The 16,974-nt window shown below is 45.5% G+C and overlaps 1 protein-coding gene across 6 annotated transcripts in view; it reads left to right on the top strand.

Annotated features, from left to right (window-relative positions):
- PTPRT (protein tyrosine phosphatase, receptor type T) overlaps window positions 1-16,974 on the top strand; it is a 1,156,023-nt gene that overhangs the window by 714,526 nt on the left and 424,523 nt on the right. The window lies entirely within an intron of this gene.

Here is a 16,974-nt window from a genome sequence, read left to right as displayed (position 1 = left end):
TGGAAGGCTGCAATCCATGGGGTCGCTGAGGGTCGGACACGACTGAGCAACTTCACTTTCACTTTTCACTTTGATGCATTGGAGAAGGAAATAGCAACCCACTCCAGTGTTCTTGCCTGGAGAATCCCGGGGACGGGGGAGCCTGGTGGGCTGCCGTCTATGGCGTCACACAGAGTCGGACATGACTGAAGTGACTTAGCAGCAGCAAGTGACTTATACTAAGTGGAAAAGAAATCCTAAAATGTTACATACTATGTGATTTCATTTATATACCATTCTTGGAATCATAAAATTATGGATGTAGAGAACAAATGGGTGGTTGTCAAGGGTTTTAGATGGTGGCGAGGAGAGGGTGTCGTGTCTGTAAAGTGTCAGCCTCGTGAGGCGACAGTCCTTGAATCTATATTGGTATTTACATGAAGCACTCACATGATAATATTGCATGAAATTAAACACAGTTCCTGGTGGTGATGAATTGGAAGCAAGCTTCATGTCCATCAGTGGGAAGCGGATGAATGTTATGGAGGATATTCACCATGGGACACTATGCAAGATGGAGAGTAATGATTCAAAGTCAGACTCCTCTCCTCTCTGAGGACCAAGCCTGTGATGTGTGAAGAAGGGCTGACCGGTTACGTTAACCAAAACTTAAATGCATATTGATGTATGATAGTTGGGGTTATCATTCAGCAAATACTCATTTCTTCAACCTCCACTTCCCCACTGTGGGAGGCTCGGCCCTGTAGATGTTGGACTTGCCAAGACACTTGCTTTGGCCAGTATGGTGGACATGTCCATTTCAGGACATGATGTGAGGGAGGGCTTACCAGCTTTTACACAGGTCAGCTTGGCTCTGGTGCGTCCAGTATGGAGAGAACATGCCCTGTGTAGCCTCTGCCCTTTCACATGGAGTAGACCTGAGCCCAGCCTGGATCAGACAAGCAGATACACGAGCTCAAGAATAAATGTCTGTTGTTATAAACCAGTGACTTCGGGGTCTGCTTGTTACACAGCAACATCCCACTTGCATTTGATCACATATAATTTCATTTTCATCTCACAAGAATCCTAGGAGATCTGTATCATTAGCTTTGCTTTTGGTATCATTAATATATAATTGAGACTTAGGAAGGATAAAGAGATTCTTTCAAGGCCATACAATTCATAAACAAGTTTTGATGGGCAGGAGAGAGAAAGGGTGAAGACATCAGGCATCTGAGCAGAAAGGATGAAGGGGAGATGAAAGGGGTGAAGGGGAGATGAAAAGTGGGAACGGCTTTTGACTGATAACACTAAGAAAAAGCTCACATTGTATGGAGGCAGAATTAGAAGGATAAGTTGAATAAAAGTGGCGAGTGGGCATCTTTGTCTTGTTTGTGATCTTAGCGGAAATGCTTTCCACTTTTTATCATTGAGTATGATGTTAGCTGTAGGATTGTTGTATATGGTCTTTAGTATGTTGAGGTATGTTCCTTCTGTGCCTACTTTGTGGGGAGAATTTATCAAAAAAGGGTGCTGAATTTTGTCAAATGCTTTTTTTGCATCTATTGAGATGCTCATATAGTTGTTACTCTTCATTTCATTGATTTCATTAATTGATTTATGGATATTGAAAAATCCTTGCATCGCTGGAGTGAATCCCACTTGATCATGGTGTATGGTCTTTTTAATGTATTGTTGGACTCAAAGTGCTAGGATTTTGTTGAGGATTTTTGCATCTGTGTTCATCGGTGATATTGGCCTATAATTTTCTTTCTTTCTTTTTGTGATATCTTTATCTGGTTTTGGTATCAGGGTGATGGTGGCCTCAGAATGAGTCTGGAAGTGTTCCTCCCTCTGCAGTTTTTCTAGTTTTAGAAGGATAGTGTTAATTCTTTTATAAGAAATGTTTGAAAAAATTCACCCATGAAACCATCAGGTCCTGGACTTTTGTTTGTTGGGAGTTTTCAAATCAGTTTCAATTTTAGTGCTTGTGATTGGTCTGGTCATATTTTTATTTCTTCCTGATTCTGTCTTGGGAGATTGCACCTTTCCTAGATCTTGTATATTTATACAAATGAACTTACTTAGAAAACAGAAACAGACACAGATTTAGAGGATGAACTTATAGTTGCTGGGGAACTATAGGTTTGGGGAAGGGGTAGTTACTGAATTTGGGATGGAGATGTACACACTGCTATATTTTAAAAGGATAATTATCAAGGACCTGCTGTATAGCCCTGGGAACTTTGCTCAGTGTTACGTGGCAGCCTGGATGGGAGGGGAATTTGGGGGAGAATGGATACTTGTATATATAGACTGAGTCCCTTTTCTGCAGACAGTATTGTTAATTGGCTATACTCCAGTATAAAATATAAAGTTTAAAAAACAAAAAAAAAGGGTATGTTGATGTTGAAAGTCCAATTAGTAGGATAGTGACCCCTTCAGGATTCTTTCCACCACCCCCCCTTCAGGATTCTGATGTGGAGGATTATCATTTGATGGCGTCTGTAAGGGCCTGAGCTAGAATTGTATCCCGCAGTGTCATGACCAGGGGTCCTTTCTGTTGGCAGGGCCAGCTGTGAAGCATATAAACATTTTACCCCTCGTGCCTTTGCTGAGAGGTGCTCATGCTTCACGAGTGAATGAGACGGATAATCGGGGGGTAAATGGGTCTTCTAGCTTCTGTTGTCCTGTGCTTGCTCTTCTGCTGGAGCCCTTTTGTTGCTGTTCTGCCACAAGGCGACCAGAATAGACAATGTTTGCTTCACTGTGTATCCTTTCTCCTCGTGTAGGTGAGTCTCAGATGAAACTTCGGCAGAGAATAAGCCCCCTCTCACTGACAGTGGATTTGTTTGAAGTGATTCCTTCAGTGTAATGATACTCTTGTACATCTCCAAAATAGTAAAAAAAGTAACCTTTGGGCATCATAAGAAAGCTTGGTAGGCATTACTGGGGCTGCTGACACAGCAGGGCTCTCCACGGTCCAGCAGTCCTGGGTAGTGTCTGCAGATTAATGTGACTCCTTGGGGGAGATCAAGATCATCCTGGGAGACGGGCTGTCAGGATCCAGTCAGGAGATACTACTTTTGTTTGTTTGACGTATTCTAGAAATAATTTGATTTACATTACAAATGGCTTCTTACCAGTATCACAGTGGTGGCAGGTTAGGTGCACTAAGGGCTTTTCCCTAATTCCAGGGCTCATCATGTTCACAGCCAGACTGTGTGTCCCAAGGACAGGTGGTGTTCAGAAGGTGTAATATATACTTTACCTGGGCTCAGCACTGGATGGCTTTGGATCATCAGATGTTTCAGGTTTTACTCTTTCTCCAGCCTTTTTTTTTTTTTTTTTCCCTTTTCCTTTTTTTTTTTTTTTAATGGACCAGGGGACTTACCATGAATTAAGTGTAAACTAAAGCAAAGCCCCACCCCACCTTGGAACTCCTTTCTCCAGAAACTGAAACCATGTAATTTAGAAATTGCTTCTCTCTTTCCAACCCAGTTTCCTCTGCCGCAGAAGTAATTTTTAAGCATTCTGAAGCTTTTATTTCCAGACTGCAATCTTGAGCCTGTGTCCATTTAATTCTTCCTGGCGTTTGAACACCTGAGCCATTGTGGCAGGAGGTGTGGCCTGCCACCCTGCTCCTCACTCAGCAACTGACCAGGTGGGTGCATCTGTATGGGGCCAAGAGTGAAGAGACAGGTCTGAGCCAGAGCTGGGAAGCAGAGTGTGGCCGGCTAGCACATCGGATTTGTGGGCAGGGGTACCAAGGCAGAATGGAGCCTGGGGAAAGGAGGGCAGGGAGCAGGGAATGATTAAGTTCAGGCATTCAGATCTTGCATCCGGACCAGTCAAGGCTGAGTTTGAATTTCATCACACACTTACTTTAATAACAGGGAGGATTGCCTAATAGGAGTTCACCATAGTGGTTCTCAAACTTTCCTGAGGCAACCTAGGCTACCACAATGAACTCACAAAGGCACAGCATGAGGGTGTTTAGAATTTCAGTTTTAAATGAGCATGGAAAATAGTGTTATCAGTCAGACATTGTACAAAGCACTAAGTTGAGGTGATACATAGTTTCACCATTAGGTTGGCCTCCATTCCTTTCAGTGACATCATATCTTTGCAAAGCTGGGCTTGCTGTTGTTACTGAGGTGAAAAGCAAGTATTGCAGGAAAATCAGCATAGGGCAGGCAACAAGAGGAGCAATTTTTAATCTGAACCCACAGTTTGATAAGGTGTGCAGGGCTTGACAAATGCAGGTATCCTATAAATAAGTGATTGTGGTTATTTAAGAAGGGAATTAAAATATTTTTTCTTTCGATTTCTGTGTATTGTTTTCTCAAGCTACTATTAAGTGGCCGTGTCTGTGTTAGTCTCTCAGTTGTGTCCGACTCTTTGCGACCCCATGGACAGTAGCCTGCCAGGCTCCTCTGTCCATGGAATGCTCCAGGCAAGAATACTGGAGTGGGTTCCCATGCCCTCCTCCAGGGGAGCTTCCCCACCCAGGGATCGAGCCCAGGTCTCCCACACTGCAGACAGATTCTTTACCATTTGAGGTACCCAGGAAGACTCACTAAGGGTTAGGCTACAAATACTTATTAACTTGCTTGGACCAACTAGTGAATGAAACTACTAGGTATTTCTTTGGCTAGGAACTTTGTGGAAAAAAAAAAAAAAAAGACTATAACACCAAGGTCACCATGAAAGCTTGGAAACTTCTTGTTAACTATATACAAGGAATTGGCTAGAAAACTCAAAAGGTAACAGAGAACATGAAAGTATTATACCAGTATAGTACCTGTGAGTACAGGTACCACTGGGGCTAGAGAGAACAAGAGAACAGGCTGGAATCAGAAGCATTTAAAAAGTTGGAAGAAGGAGCACTTTTTGGCTGGTGCTAGTGTCTCTGACGGAGAAGGCAATGGCACCCCACTCCAGTACTCTTGCCTGGAAAATCCCATGGACGGAGGAGCCTGGTGGGCTGCAGTCCATGGGGTCGCGAAGAGTCAGACACGACTGATGCGACTTAGCAGCAGCAGCAGTGTCTCTGAGGTTCTGCAGTGAATCCTGCTCTTGAAGTGTTAGAGAAACTGCAAACTAGATTCAACTGCTGGAACAGAATGAACTTCCCCAAGGTGAAGAAGCGATATTGGAGTGATGCCCATGGAAATAGCAAATACTCTCTTCCTCTTAGAGCAGGGATCCCCAACCCCTGGGCCATAGACCGATACTGGTCTGTGGCCTGTTAGGAACTGGGCCACACAGCAGGAGGTGAGCTGTGAGCAAGTGAAGCTTCAGGTATATTTACAGCTGCTTCCCAATCGCTGTCATTACCACCTAACCACCGCCTCCCGTCAGGTCAACCTCAGCATAACAAATGTAGTGCACTTGAATCATCCTGAAACCATCCGCCCCCCTGTCCATGGAAAGACTGTCTTCCACAAAGCCCATCCCTACTGCCTTGGTGGTTCAGATGGTAAAGAATGTGCCTACCTGGGTAAAGACCTGGGTTCAGCCCCTGGGTCAGGGAGATCCCCTGGAAAGGGGCATGGCAACCCACTCTAGTATCCTTGTCTGGAGAATTCCATGGACAGAGGAGCCTGGCAGGCACAGTCCATGGGGTTGCAAAGAGTTGGACGCGACTGAGGGACTAACACAGTGCCAGGAAGGTTGGAGACCACTGTCTATTGCCCCCAACTGGCAGAGACTAGCATAGAACCATGTGATGAAGCAGAGATGTGCTTTATGGACTACCAGCCCCAGCATCACAAAACAGGGTATAGAAGGGATGTTGGAACCAAGAGACCATGGCTCAGTGACTATCCTAGGGCCTTTGGGTTGTAGCTGTTATGTTCACCCTGGGCCTGAAGTCCATGGCCTCCGGCCAGTTGGTTGCCTCTTGAACCTGTGCTGTGTCTGACTCCTGGTTCCCCATCCACACCCTGAGCAGCTAAACTGTAGAGCCCAAGGGATAGGGCTGCTGGACCAGACTTGGTTTTACCCTTCATTATATTGCAACCAAATTCACTTGGTTGATTTTTCCCTAGAATCTCTAGAGCACTTACTGCCATCTGACATTCTCATTTTCTGATTATCTCATATATTATTTAACCCCCTACTGCCTACAAGAATGGAAGCCCCTTCAGGGCAGAGAGGATTTTTGTCTGTTTGGGTCACTCCTACATGTGATGTAGTGCCTAACACATGGTAGGAGCTCAGAAATATTTAAGAGGATGAGTTTGTCCCATGCTTGACTTTTGGCAAAGAATACTGTATCTCTCTTAGAACTACCGGAGTTACTGTTCTCAGTTACTTCTTAGGTAATGATAATGCCCATTATAGTGCGTAGCACTCAGACTGGCCTGACAATCACTGCAGGGAGTGTGGGTCTGCTGTTGGAGGCAGGGATTGCTGCTCCCAGTGCCTGTCCATTCACGTATCAGCATCTTGATGGCCATTTGCTCCTTTCTTCTTGTGTCTTGGACTTTATTTTTTAATATGTATTTATTTTTATTAATTTACTTGGCTGTACCGGGTCGTGGTTACGGCACTCAGGATCTTCCATCTGCCTTGCAGCATGTGGGATCTTTAGTTCCTGCATGAAAACTCTTAGTTGTAGCACAGGGGAGCTAGTTCCCTGACTAGGGATCAAACCCTGGCCCCCTGCTTTGGAGTGTGGGGTCTTAGCCCCTGGATCACAGGGAAGTCCCACTTGTATCTTGGCCTGTAAACGTGCTGACACCTTTGCCTGGGGCTTAACCTTCCCTCTCCCTATGTTCATCCTCTTGTTTCTCCACAACTCGTACTTTCACCTGGTTAGATATCTCTCCTTTGCCCAAGGCCTCCTCCTCCAGGACACCTTGTTGACCTCTTGACTCCACATTACACTGTTGCTGATTTACTCAAATATTTACCAGTGGAATCTTATGCATGAGTTATGGGTGAGGTTGTAACCCAGTGCTGCCAGCCTTCTCATCAAGACCGTACTGGTCAGGGAAGGACCCCTGGTATTCTAGTCGATAAGTGCTTTTGATGCTGGTGCCCAGGTGCTTCTGATATCATGTCTTGATCCACAACCTTCATTTTGCTAATCAGCACACCAAGTGCCAGAAATTGATTGTTCTGGTGGAAATCAGGGACCTGTAGACTAGTATAAGTATTGTAAAATGGACTCTAATTGGTGAAAGTATTCAAAATACACGGGTTGGCCAAATAGCATGAGAGTGCTTTCCGAACGTACATGATGCAGGAGCGCCCAGCAAGGCCTCTGACTCTTGGCCTTAGGGACGGTGTCCCAGCCGTGATTCCTGAACAGTCCTGCGTCACCTATTGGATGAGGAGGATCCCTGGTTACCTAATGAGTCTGTAATGTTCTTGATTCTGCCCTTGGGACAGAAGTGGACAAAGTATAGCCCACAGACTTGGCTTTCTTGCCTTTATTTTACTTTTTTTTAAATGGAGAAACGTTTTATTTTAAAACATAGTAGTGTGTACAGGTCGATCCCAAACTCCCAGTCTATCCCTATTTTTGTAAATAAGCTTTTATTGGAACACAGCCATGCCGGTTGTCTACGCGTCGTCTGTGTTTGCCTTTGCATTATGACAGCAGAGACAAATAGTTACAACAGAGACTGTCTGACCCACAAAGCTTAAAGGATTTAGTATCTAGCCCTTTACAAAAAAAATTTGTCCACTCCTACCTGAGAATGCTGTCGTAACTGCTTTAAATGAACCTCCGTACAAGACAGGAACCCGATCACCAAGAAAGACAAGGACAGGTTGCTAGGGCCTCATTGAACTTTATACGATGGATTGTATGAGCTGTTTTGTCTCTGCTTTACTAATATACGTTTGTGTAATAAATGTTTATCTGTGTAGTAGAATTTGACCTCAGACTTTTATTTATAACCTAATAATGCCATTATGAAGGCATTGTTAACCTTCACTCACCTCAGATTTCTTTGGTGGCTTCTGGTTTCTGTGAAAATGAATGTAAGGCTGTGCATGAGTCATGACTAAATTGGCTCAGATGAATTTCCAGCGCAAGGCTGTGTCCTTCTGACACTTGTTGCCTGGAAGCCTGGCACCTTCCCTGCAAAAGCTCCATCAGACATCATCATTCCGCCCTTCACAGTTGTCGTGTCTGTGTCCCCCTCTAGAGCATGGATTTCATGAAGGTCAGAAATCGTCTGTGTCATTCCCCAGCATCCCCGAATGCCTGTCCCATCTCAGTGGTCCGAGGCATGTTTGTAGAAAGGGAAGTATAGATAGCCGTGTAAATATGCGTTAATAGGAGCTTGCTAACTCAAAACCATCATTTAAAAAGCATGAACCCAGCCACCAGCTGGACCGAGCACCTGGCCAGGGGTCCACTGTCATCTTCGGGACCCCTGTTCTGTCTCAGTGGTTCCCTTGCCTCGCCTCCCTTCTGGAGGTGGGAATTGCATTTAAGGGAACACAGCTGTGTCACATACCATCCAGGAGCTTGGTGAACACCATCTCCTTAATTCACCCCATGGCCCTAAAAGGCAGGGAATACCATTCTTGATTTACACATGAGAAAAATGACTCAGATGGGGCAGGTCACTTGCTTCAGGTCCACGTGATGACAGAGCCAGTGTTCCTTTCTACCACATCACGATGCCTCCCTCCTCCGGGGCATTTTTTCAGCAGTGGGTGAGCCAACGAACATGTGAATGACGTACATCCTCTATGATATCTCTGCAAGAGGATGACAACCGAGTCAGCTCTCACAAGACAACATGTTCTAGCTTTGGGTGATTTTAGTGGCCGGGGTAGGTAGGACCCAGTGACCCTGGATGGTGAGGGTACCGATATCCCGAAATGAAGCCTCTGGATTCCTGTCCTTGCCTACCTTCATAAGGGTGTCTGTGATAATAGTCAACAAATTCTCATCTTCTACCAAATATCTGCAGTAAATGAGAGGCAGTGGCAGAAGGGAAGCATGAGAGCAGGTTTGGATCATGCTGAGAGAAGACGGATTTTAATTTTGTTCCTTTTACCTTTTTTCCCTTCGTGTATCATTTCCATGCAGAAATTGCAAATTAATGGTCACATCGAACTATCTGTCAATGTATTACTGCTCTTGCAGTATCAAATTATGTTGGCAATAATGTTTCCAGCTGCCTAGGACTCCATTGCAATTTAATTTGAAAGGAACTCAAATTGCGTCTCCAAATGGATAAAAAATTAATTTTACATACAAGCTATCCACCTCCGCATTTTCAGCCCTATGCCCCCAAATTATCTCAATTTAGGTTCAACTTTGAACAGTACATATGTTACAGCCAACTCCACATTCTAAGATGAATACATAGAAAATTCATGAATCAGAAATCTGCTTTGCTAATCCTTTTTAAAAAAATTAAGATGTTGCCTTGATTAAGGTCATTAGGAGATTGTTCAGCAGTTACCTTTGACAGAAGGGATGAAGGCTTTGTCCCTATAAAACAAGAAGCTGGAATTCTAACTTAACCACGTGATTACCTTAATAACTGGAGTGTAGAGAGGGTCCTGACTCACCCCTTCACTTGCTGCATTTCCCCTGCAGGATGTTAGAGCCTTGATTCTGGTTTGGTCTTCAGTTGTCTCATACTTTTTATATTTACTGATACTTATTTATTAATCAGTTATAAGTTCCAGTTATAAAAATGAAGAGGTCTAGGTGCTCACGGGTGAGCAGGGAGAGGGTGTGTGTGAACCAAACATGCAGACAATTAATCTGCAATTTGATAAGGACTGTGAAAGAAATAGTAAAGAAAAGAGATGATGATTTGCCGGGGCCAGCCCCGGTGGATCCAGGGAATTCGAAGGGTGGACGGCGTTGGCGTGGAAAGACTTGTTTATTTATTAATATAAGATTAGATTAAGAAACTATAGTGTAGTAAGAAGATTAAGTGGAGAAGAGGGCTGAATAGCTTGGTTTACGTGGAAGGCCAATAAAATTCCAGACATGGAATTTGCACCATCTACGTTGGGCCACCGGCGCCCGCTTGAATATCTAAGGGTGCCTCGCCTTAAGCTCCCTTTCGTGCGAGTCTTAACAGCCAGGGCAAGTAAGTAGACCTGGCGAGCCTCTGCGCCCCAGGTGGAGATTCAGCCTGAAGTTAAAGTAAAGAGCAGAGGGAGGAAAAGGGAGAGAAGAAGAGAGAGACACAGAGAGAGAGAGAGACACGGGGGAAGCCAGATTCCCAAGAAACCAGGCCGAGAGACTAGTTCGAGAAACTGGCCCGAGAAACTGGTCCGAGAAGCTGGCCCCCTCCTTTATTGTTCAGAAGGCTTTTTATACTTTTGATAAAACCTGGAGATCAATGGGTAACACAAAGTTCTGTAGCGTTCGCAGCCCAGACTCTTTCTGTATATCATTTTGTATACAAAAGGTCTCAGGTGATTTACATTATCTTCTGGCCAAGAGGCTTGTTAACACTTTTTGGCTCTCTTCCTTAATGAATGTTAATTTTGTTTCCCCTGAAGTGTTTTTCTTTAATCTGCATCTCCTTAAAGCATTAAAGTTACATCTCTATAGAACAAAGGTGCAGTGGGTTATAACAAAGAAGGTACTTAACTCAAAGATCTAATGTTGCTAATACCAGGTCTACTACTTGTTTTTCTATATACCAACTATATCTAAAAATAAAGGATATGAAAATTTGGCAGCAAGCATTGACTCAACAAATGAAACCTTTAATCAGTCCTATTCTAAAGATTTTGACTCCTCGGAAGCCCCTACATTCCTAGGATGTTTTAAGCTTCCTGTGCCTCCTGCGGTCAGGAGGCCTCAAACAATCACACGCAGCTGTACGAGTCCTGCAGGCAGGCTAGAAAGCCAGCAGAGGGGTATTTGGATTGAAACACTCTTTCAAATGCAGAAGACTAAAGCCCTGAATTGACTTTTTCCAGAAAATGTCAGAAGAGTGGAAAAGCAGAGCACAAAAGCCGGCAGATTTTTGTTGGGGTACATGCTTAGGAATTTCCAGAGGGGTCCCTGAAGTCTGAGCACGCCTTGCGTATGTCAGCTTCCTTCCTCATGACCTTGTCACGGGCAGGATTCCTCATACTGTCTCCCGGCAATGATTCATCCTGCCTGGGCAATAAAAGTTTTTGGAGAAAGTTACAAAGACAGAGTGGCTTTGGAGTCAGGTCTTGAATATACTGGATAGGGATTTGCCAGTGGCAACCCAAGCAGGGCATGGAGGCATAAAAGGATCAAGGATGCAACACTCTGCTCTAGGAACACAGGGTTCAAAGAATGAACGGAAAATCAGTGAGGGAATTTGGAGGTGGGAGGGTGTAAGTTGCAGGTTGCACTCTGAGTTTTGGGTTGAAAATGGTACTTCAGGAGGAAATGATACTTTAGTAAGATCTCACATGGCAAGGGGGCACATGACTGAGGTGAAGAGGTCCACCTCGCCTTCCAGAGGTAGCTTCAGAATAAAGAAGCTTCTGAAGATGTGAGTGAGACACACACACACACACACCTGTCCCTAACATATGTAATAACACAAAACAGTCTGGGACAAGATACACACAGAGGCCTGTGGTCCCTTTCCTTCTTTCACCTGACTCCATCCTTCCCCACAAAGATCTGTTCCTCCAAACAGCCATCCTTTGTTCACCCTTTGGATCTAGGGGTACACAGATGGAATATGGTCTGACCTTGGATGGCCAAACCAAGGAAAGAGGTTCAGACAAGCTCTGAAATTGAGTTTGGGGCCATTGGGACAGGGAATTCTGAGGTGTTGGGCATCCAGAGCCTGGTCCAGATGGGCCAGTGGGTCCACAGGGACCAGGTAGGCACAGTGGCCCATTGACTCCTTCTCTAGGAGAAGGGCATGGTCTGCAGAGGGCTGGCGCGTGCTTCCAGTGCATAGGGCTTGGCATTGGCCCCCACTGCCAAGTCTAAAGGCATAGAGACTGTGAACCCAGAGGTCACACCACTGTGATTATCCATCAGAGGCAGACTTTCCAGCGTCCCGGATAAGACACACTCTTTTCCCATTGTTCCATCTCAATGGCTTGTAGGCTCTTTCTCAAGAAGGTCATATGGACAGAGCCTTATCTGGAGGCAGAAACCATGGGCTCTGGGCTTGGACATATTTACACGAGGGATATAAATTCAACAAACCAATCTCCACTGCACACACAAGGCTTTCTCAGCAATTTCCAACTTGTTTGTACCAACTGGAATGTAAACCTGAGACTCTCCCTGCTGCAGGCAATTACCAGAACCGAAGCAGGGTTTGCCATCTGAGGTCTGGGAGGGTCAGAGTGAAAGCGTGAATGCTTCCATCATGCATTTTGAAAACTAGTTTCCATCGTGTAGGATTTCAGGATATTCTCTTGTTTGAATGAAAAAAAAAAAAAAAAAAGATACCTTCACCTTAAAGACTTGGTGATGTGCTTGCAGGGGGCAGAACAGAGAATTGTGGAGTCAGGGGGTCCAAGCCCGGTTCTCAAAAACAGATCACCATCTGTTCATCTCAGTTTAACCAACACAGACTGGGTCCCTTGACAGGCCTGGTGCCATGTGCTGGGTTGCTGGACAAACAGCATATGGTCCCTTGCAGCCTGGGAGGAGTGATGGATACAAGAACAAGCAGCTCCTGGAAAGCACGGCAAGCATTGAGTGGGCTGGATGGTTGTGTAAAGTGCTGCGGGAGTCCAAAGCTGGGGACTGACTTAGCTGTGTGGTCCTGGGTAAGTCATGTCCCTTCGCTGATCTCAGTTCCCTCTGCTGAACACTTGTTTTCAGCATGCAGCTGCCCAGTCCATAGTTAATGTATAGCCAGCTTTGCCTTTTCTTGAATGGGAGTTCTTGAGCTTACAGAACACTTTCAACCCACGTATCTCACCCACAGGGCCACAAAAGTTCTTGTCTTTCCACTTGAACTGAGGGGTAAAGCGTCTGCTTACAATGCGGGAGACCCGGGTTCGATCCCTGGGTCGGGAAGATCCCCTGGAGAAGGAAATGGCAACCCACTCCAGTACTCTTGCCTGGAAAATCCCATGGACTGAGAAGCCTGGTAGGCTACAGTCCATGGGGTCAAAAAGAGTTGGACACGGCTGAGCGACTTTCCTTCCTTCCTTCCTTCCTTCCTTCCTTCCTTCCTGAGTTTTGCTTGAATCTCTGATTCCATAGCCTGAGAAAGCCTCACATTATCTTTCAAGGTGTCAGTAACACACCTGGACATTTTTTTCCAAGTCCTCTTTGCCTCTGGTCTCTTTGTCCCCATGTGGGATCTTATTTGGCTCAAGTGAGGCATTCAGATCTCAGACGCCGCGAGAAATCCAATCATAGCCAACCGTTTGTGGCATCTGGAGGACCTTGTTGAAGACTGGGAGTCCCATGAGAACAGTCCCTTTGAGCTCCACCCAGGATTCCACAGTCATGTTCACTCTCTTCCTCCCCTTTTCAGTCCCAGTAGCCAATGAGTTCATTTTCCTCTTCCTCTAAAGGCTAAGCACAACTGGTCCCGAGGCCCTGGGAGTGAAGCTTCTACTCCAAGCAAGCTTCTAAAGGCCTTTCCCCAAGAAAGGCCATTCTCTCTAAGAGGGATGCCCACTGTTAGAGGCAATTTTCTCTTTCTTTACAGTTCATTTTGTACTCATTAATAGCCCTCTGTGATTAGTGCAACAATTTCCACTTTATAGACGAAGAAATGGAGGCTCAGAGATGAAGTGCCCTTGCCCAAGGTCACACAGCTAGTGAGCGCCAGAGTCTGGCTTCAAGCCATGCTCTGCCCAGCTGTTCCCTGTGGCCTGTCTGATGACAGTCAGTCGCATCTGCTTCAGAGGGAGCAAGTCATTTCTCCTGTGCCCTGACCTTCCCACTCTGGGAGGGAGTCTCTTTGCTCTGTGGCAGGCTTGCAACATCTCTGGCCTTCTTTGAAAAGGTGCCCTCATCTGCTCCTTCCTTGAAGAGCAGCAGAAAGGTGTTTATGTGCACACCTTCCTAGGTGAACTCGGGGAGAGGACTCTAGTGGCTGAAGGCGAGGAGTGGGAAGACGGGTCAGTACTCAGCTTAGCCCCGCTGTGATTAAGCGCCCATGTCACCCTCCCCAGTGGGTCTTAGGCGCCTATGGATCAAGCCACTTCCACTGTACAGTTCTCAGATTTCTCACTACATTCTCCCCAGATTCCTGAGGACTGTGACAGGCCTCGTGTTTATGGCCTTTCCTTGTTCTCCTTCCTGATATCACAGTACAGAGGAAACACAGATCCTGGACCCAGATTCAGATCTCAGCTGTGCCGCTCACTCTGCCGCTTTGGGCCCATTCTTTCATCTCACAAAACTTTGGTTTCCTCTAGGACGAGTCTAGTGATACTTTCATCACAGGTTGTGGTGGTATTTACAAACTAAAGCATCCTTTCAACTGATACGCTGGGTGCAGGCTGAAGGGATGAGCAGAGAGCACCCTTGCTCTCCAAGAGCTTATATTCTAGTGTGCAGGACAATTTTTAAAAAGCTGTCACGCTGAACTTACCTCTTGTCAGTCTGTGTAAGTTCCTGGACCTCTCTGGCTTCAGTTTATTCATCCATAAAGTGGGATTGGCCGTCAGTTTCTTCCTTACGGAGTCACAAGGTGATAGGGGTGATAGAACCCCAAACTGAGGCTGCTGGCCATCAAGGTTGTTTTGTTTTTATTGTTTCATTAGTGCTTGAAGGGAGTTTTGAGTGAGAGAGTGAAAGTCACTTAGTCGTGTCCGACTCTTTGTGACCCCATGGACTATACAGTCCATGGAATTCTCAAGGCCAGAATACTGGAGTGGATAGCCGTTCCTTCTCCAGGGTATCTTCCCAACCCAGGGATCAAACCCAGGTCTCCCACATTGCAGGTGGATTCTTTACCAGCTGAGCCACAAGGGAAGTCCAAGAATACTGGAGTGGGTAGCCTATCCCTTCTCCAAGCTCATCTTCCTGACCTAGGAATTGAACCGAGGTCTCCTGTATTGCAGGCGGATTCTTTACCAACTGAGCTATCAGGGAAGTGAAGGAAATATTGGAGATTCCCAAATGTGTATTTAACATGGACTGTGGTACATCTTAAGATGTTTGACAAAATAGAGTTATAACCTTGGATTTTACAGGTCTTAAGTGTTCCTGATCTTACTCTAACAAGGTGAGCCAAGAGGGCATGAGGGCAGTTGTGTAGCTGGACAAAGCTCTAAGTCAGTTTTGAAGGCACACCCAGAGGAGGGTCCATGAGGTTCCGAGCGGGGTGGGCGGCCTCCCTGCCAGCAGTGTTCTGGCATCTGGGCCAAGAAAAAGGCTTCTGCCAGGCAGTGCTGGGGGATGCTCAGGACTTCCCAGGCAAGGAGTTTCTCACTGTTAACTCTGTCTCTGTCCTTGTGTGAAGCGAGCAGCGGTAACAGCCACACCAGGTCAGAACTCCCCAGCTCTGGGGACCTCCCTTCTCACTGTTCGATCCATGTGGGCTCCACATAGCAGCTTTTATTCGGTGTCATCTCTTTGCTTTTGGGACACGGGCTTTCCTTTACGTGACATGAGTTATTGGGCTGTAAGAGTGACCGTGAACTCAGTGGTTGAGCAGGGCCAGGCTGCCCGTCTCCGCAGCAGTGCATTGGAGGTCTGGGCTGGCTCCTGGGCTCCCTGACATTTATTTCTAAGCATCCTTCTCCAAAGAGAACCACTTCAAAGTGTGTCCCTACACAAGTCACAGGACATCTGCCCTGCACAGACAGATCAGAGGACTCAGCTCCATCAGTATCGCCTGCCTTTTTTCTTTTTGGCCGTGCCATGTGGCATGCCCTGTCTTAGCTCTCCCACCAGGGATCAAACCCGTGCTCCTTGCAGTGGAAGAGCAGAGTCCTGACCACTGGACCACCAGGGAATTCCCCACCCTCCCTTTTCATCACTGCATTGGCGGGGAAGCTGCCTTACCCCTATGCTCTGAGGGAACCAGAGAGGTGACAGAATTCATCCTTTTGCGTAAGGATGCTACACAGTACTGCCACATATAAGGTGGTTGGGAGGATCCAGCATGCGAGGGCTTGTTATTATTTTTAGTACTTTTCCTTTTACTGCAAAAGAAAAACTGCCAAATATTGAGTGCTTAAATTCCAGGTGTAATTCTAAGAGCTTTTGCAAACAACACCTCATTTAATGCCCCCCCCCCCCACCATCCCCTGCATAAAGTTAACTACTATCATTATCTCTATTTAACAAATGAAATAGAAAATGGACCCAAAGAGATTATATAAATTGGTAAAGCCCTGTAGGTAGCGTGGGGGGAAATACACTGATTGCATCTCTAGCCTGTGCTTAACTACTCCCAGCAAAGAAAACCTGACGGAGGAGCTTACGGGGCGCGCTGACCAGAAAAGAGGTTGTGTTTCTATTGTAATAAATGCCTCAGCCTTAGAGAATGAGCTTTACATATGGAGATTTTTTAAAAAATTGTTTTGTTTGTTATAATCTTTTTTGTACAAAAACATCTACTTAATTTGTATAAATAGAATATTCATGATAAAATAAAGATGGCCACTGTTATATATGAGGGTCTGGGACCAATATAAGTGGGGAGGGATAGAATGGGAGACAGCTCTGGGGTGAGAAGGCATAATAAGACCTGTTTTTCATTTTTATTTCTTTTAAAATTATTATTTTTCCTATTATTTTCTGTTATGATTTATTATAGGATATTGAATGTAGTTCCCTGTGCTCCTCAGCAGAACTTTTTTCTTTCTACATGTAAGAGTTTGCATCTGCTAATCCCATCGCCCAGTTCTTCCATCTCTTGCCCCCCTCCTCCTTGGCAACCACAAGTCTGTTCTTTATGCATGTAAGTGTGTTTCTGTTTTGTAGATAAATTCATTTGTGCCATATTTTAGACTCCACATGTAAGTGATACCATATGGTATTTATCTTTCTCTTTCTGACTTCCTTCGCTTAGGATGATAATCTCTGGGTCCATCCATTTAGCTGCAAATGACATTATTTCATTT

The sequence above is a fragment of the Capra hircus genome, chromosome 13, assembly GCF_001704415.2.
Source record: "Capra hircus breed San Clemente chromosome 13, ASM170441v1, whole genome shotgun sequence".
Lineage (NCBI taxonomy): Eukaryota > Metazoa > Chordata > Mammalia > Artiodactyla > Bovidae > Capra > Capra hircus.
Note: the sequence above shows the minus strand (reverse complement) of the source record. Positions and strands in the feature narration are given on the sequence as shown.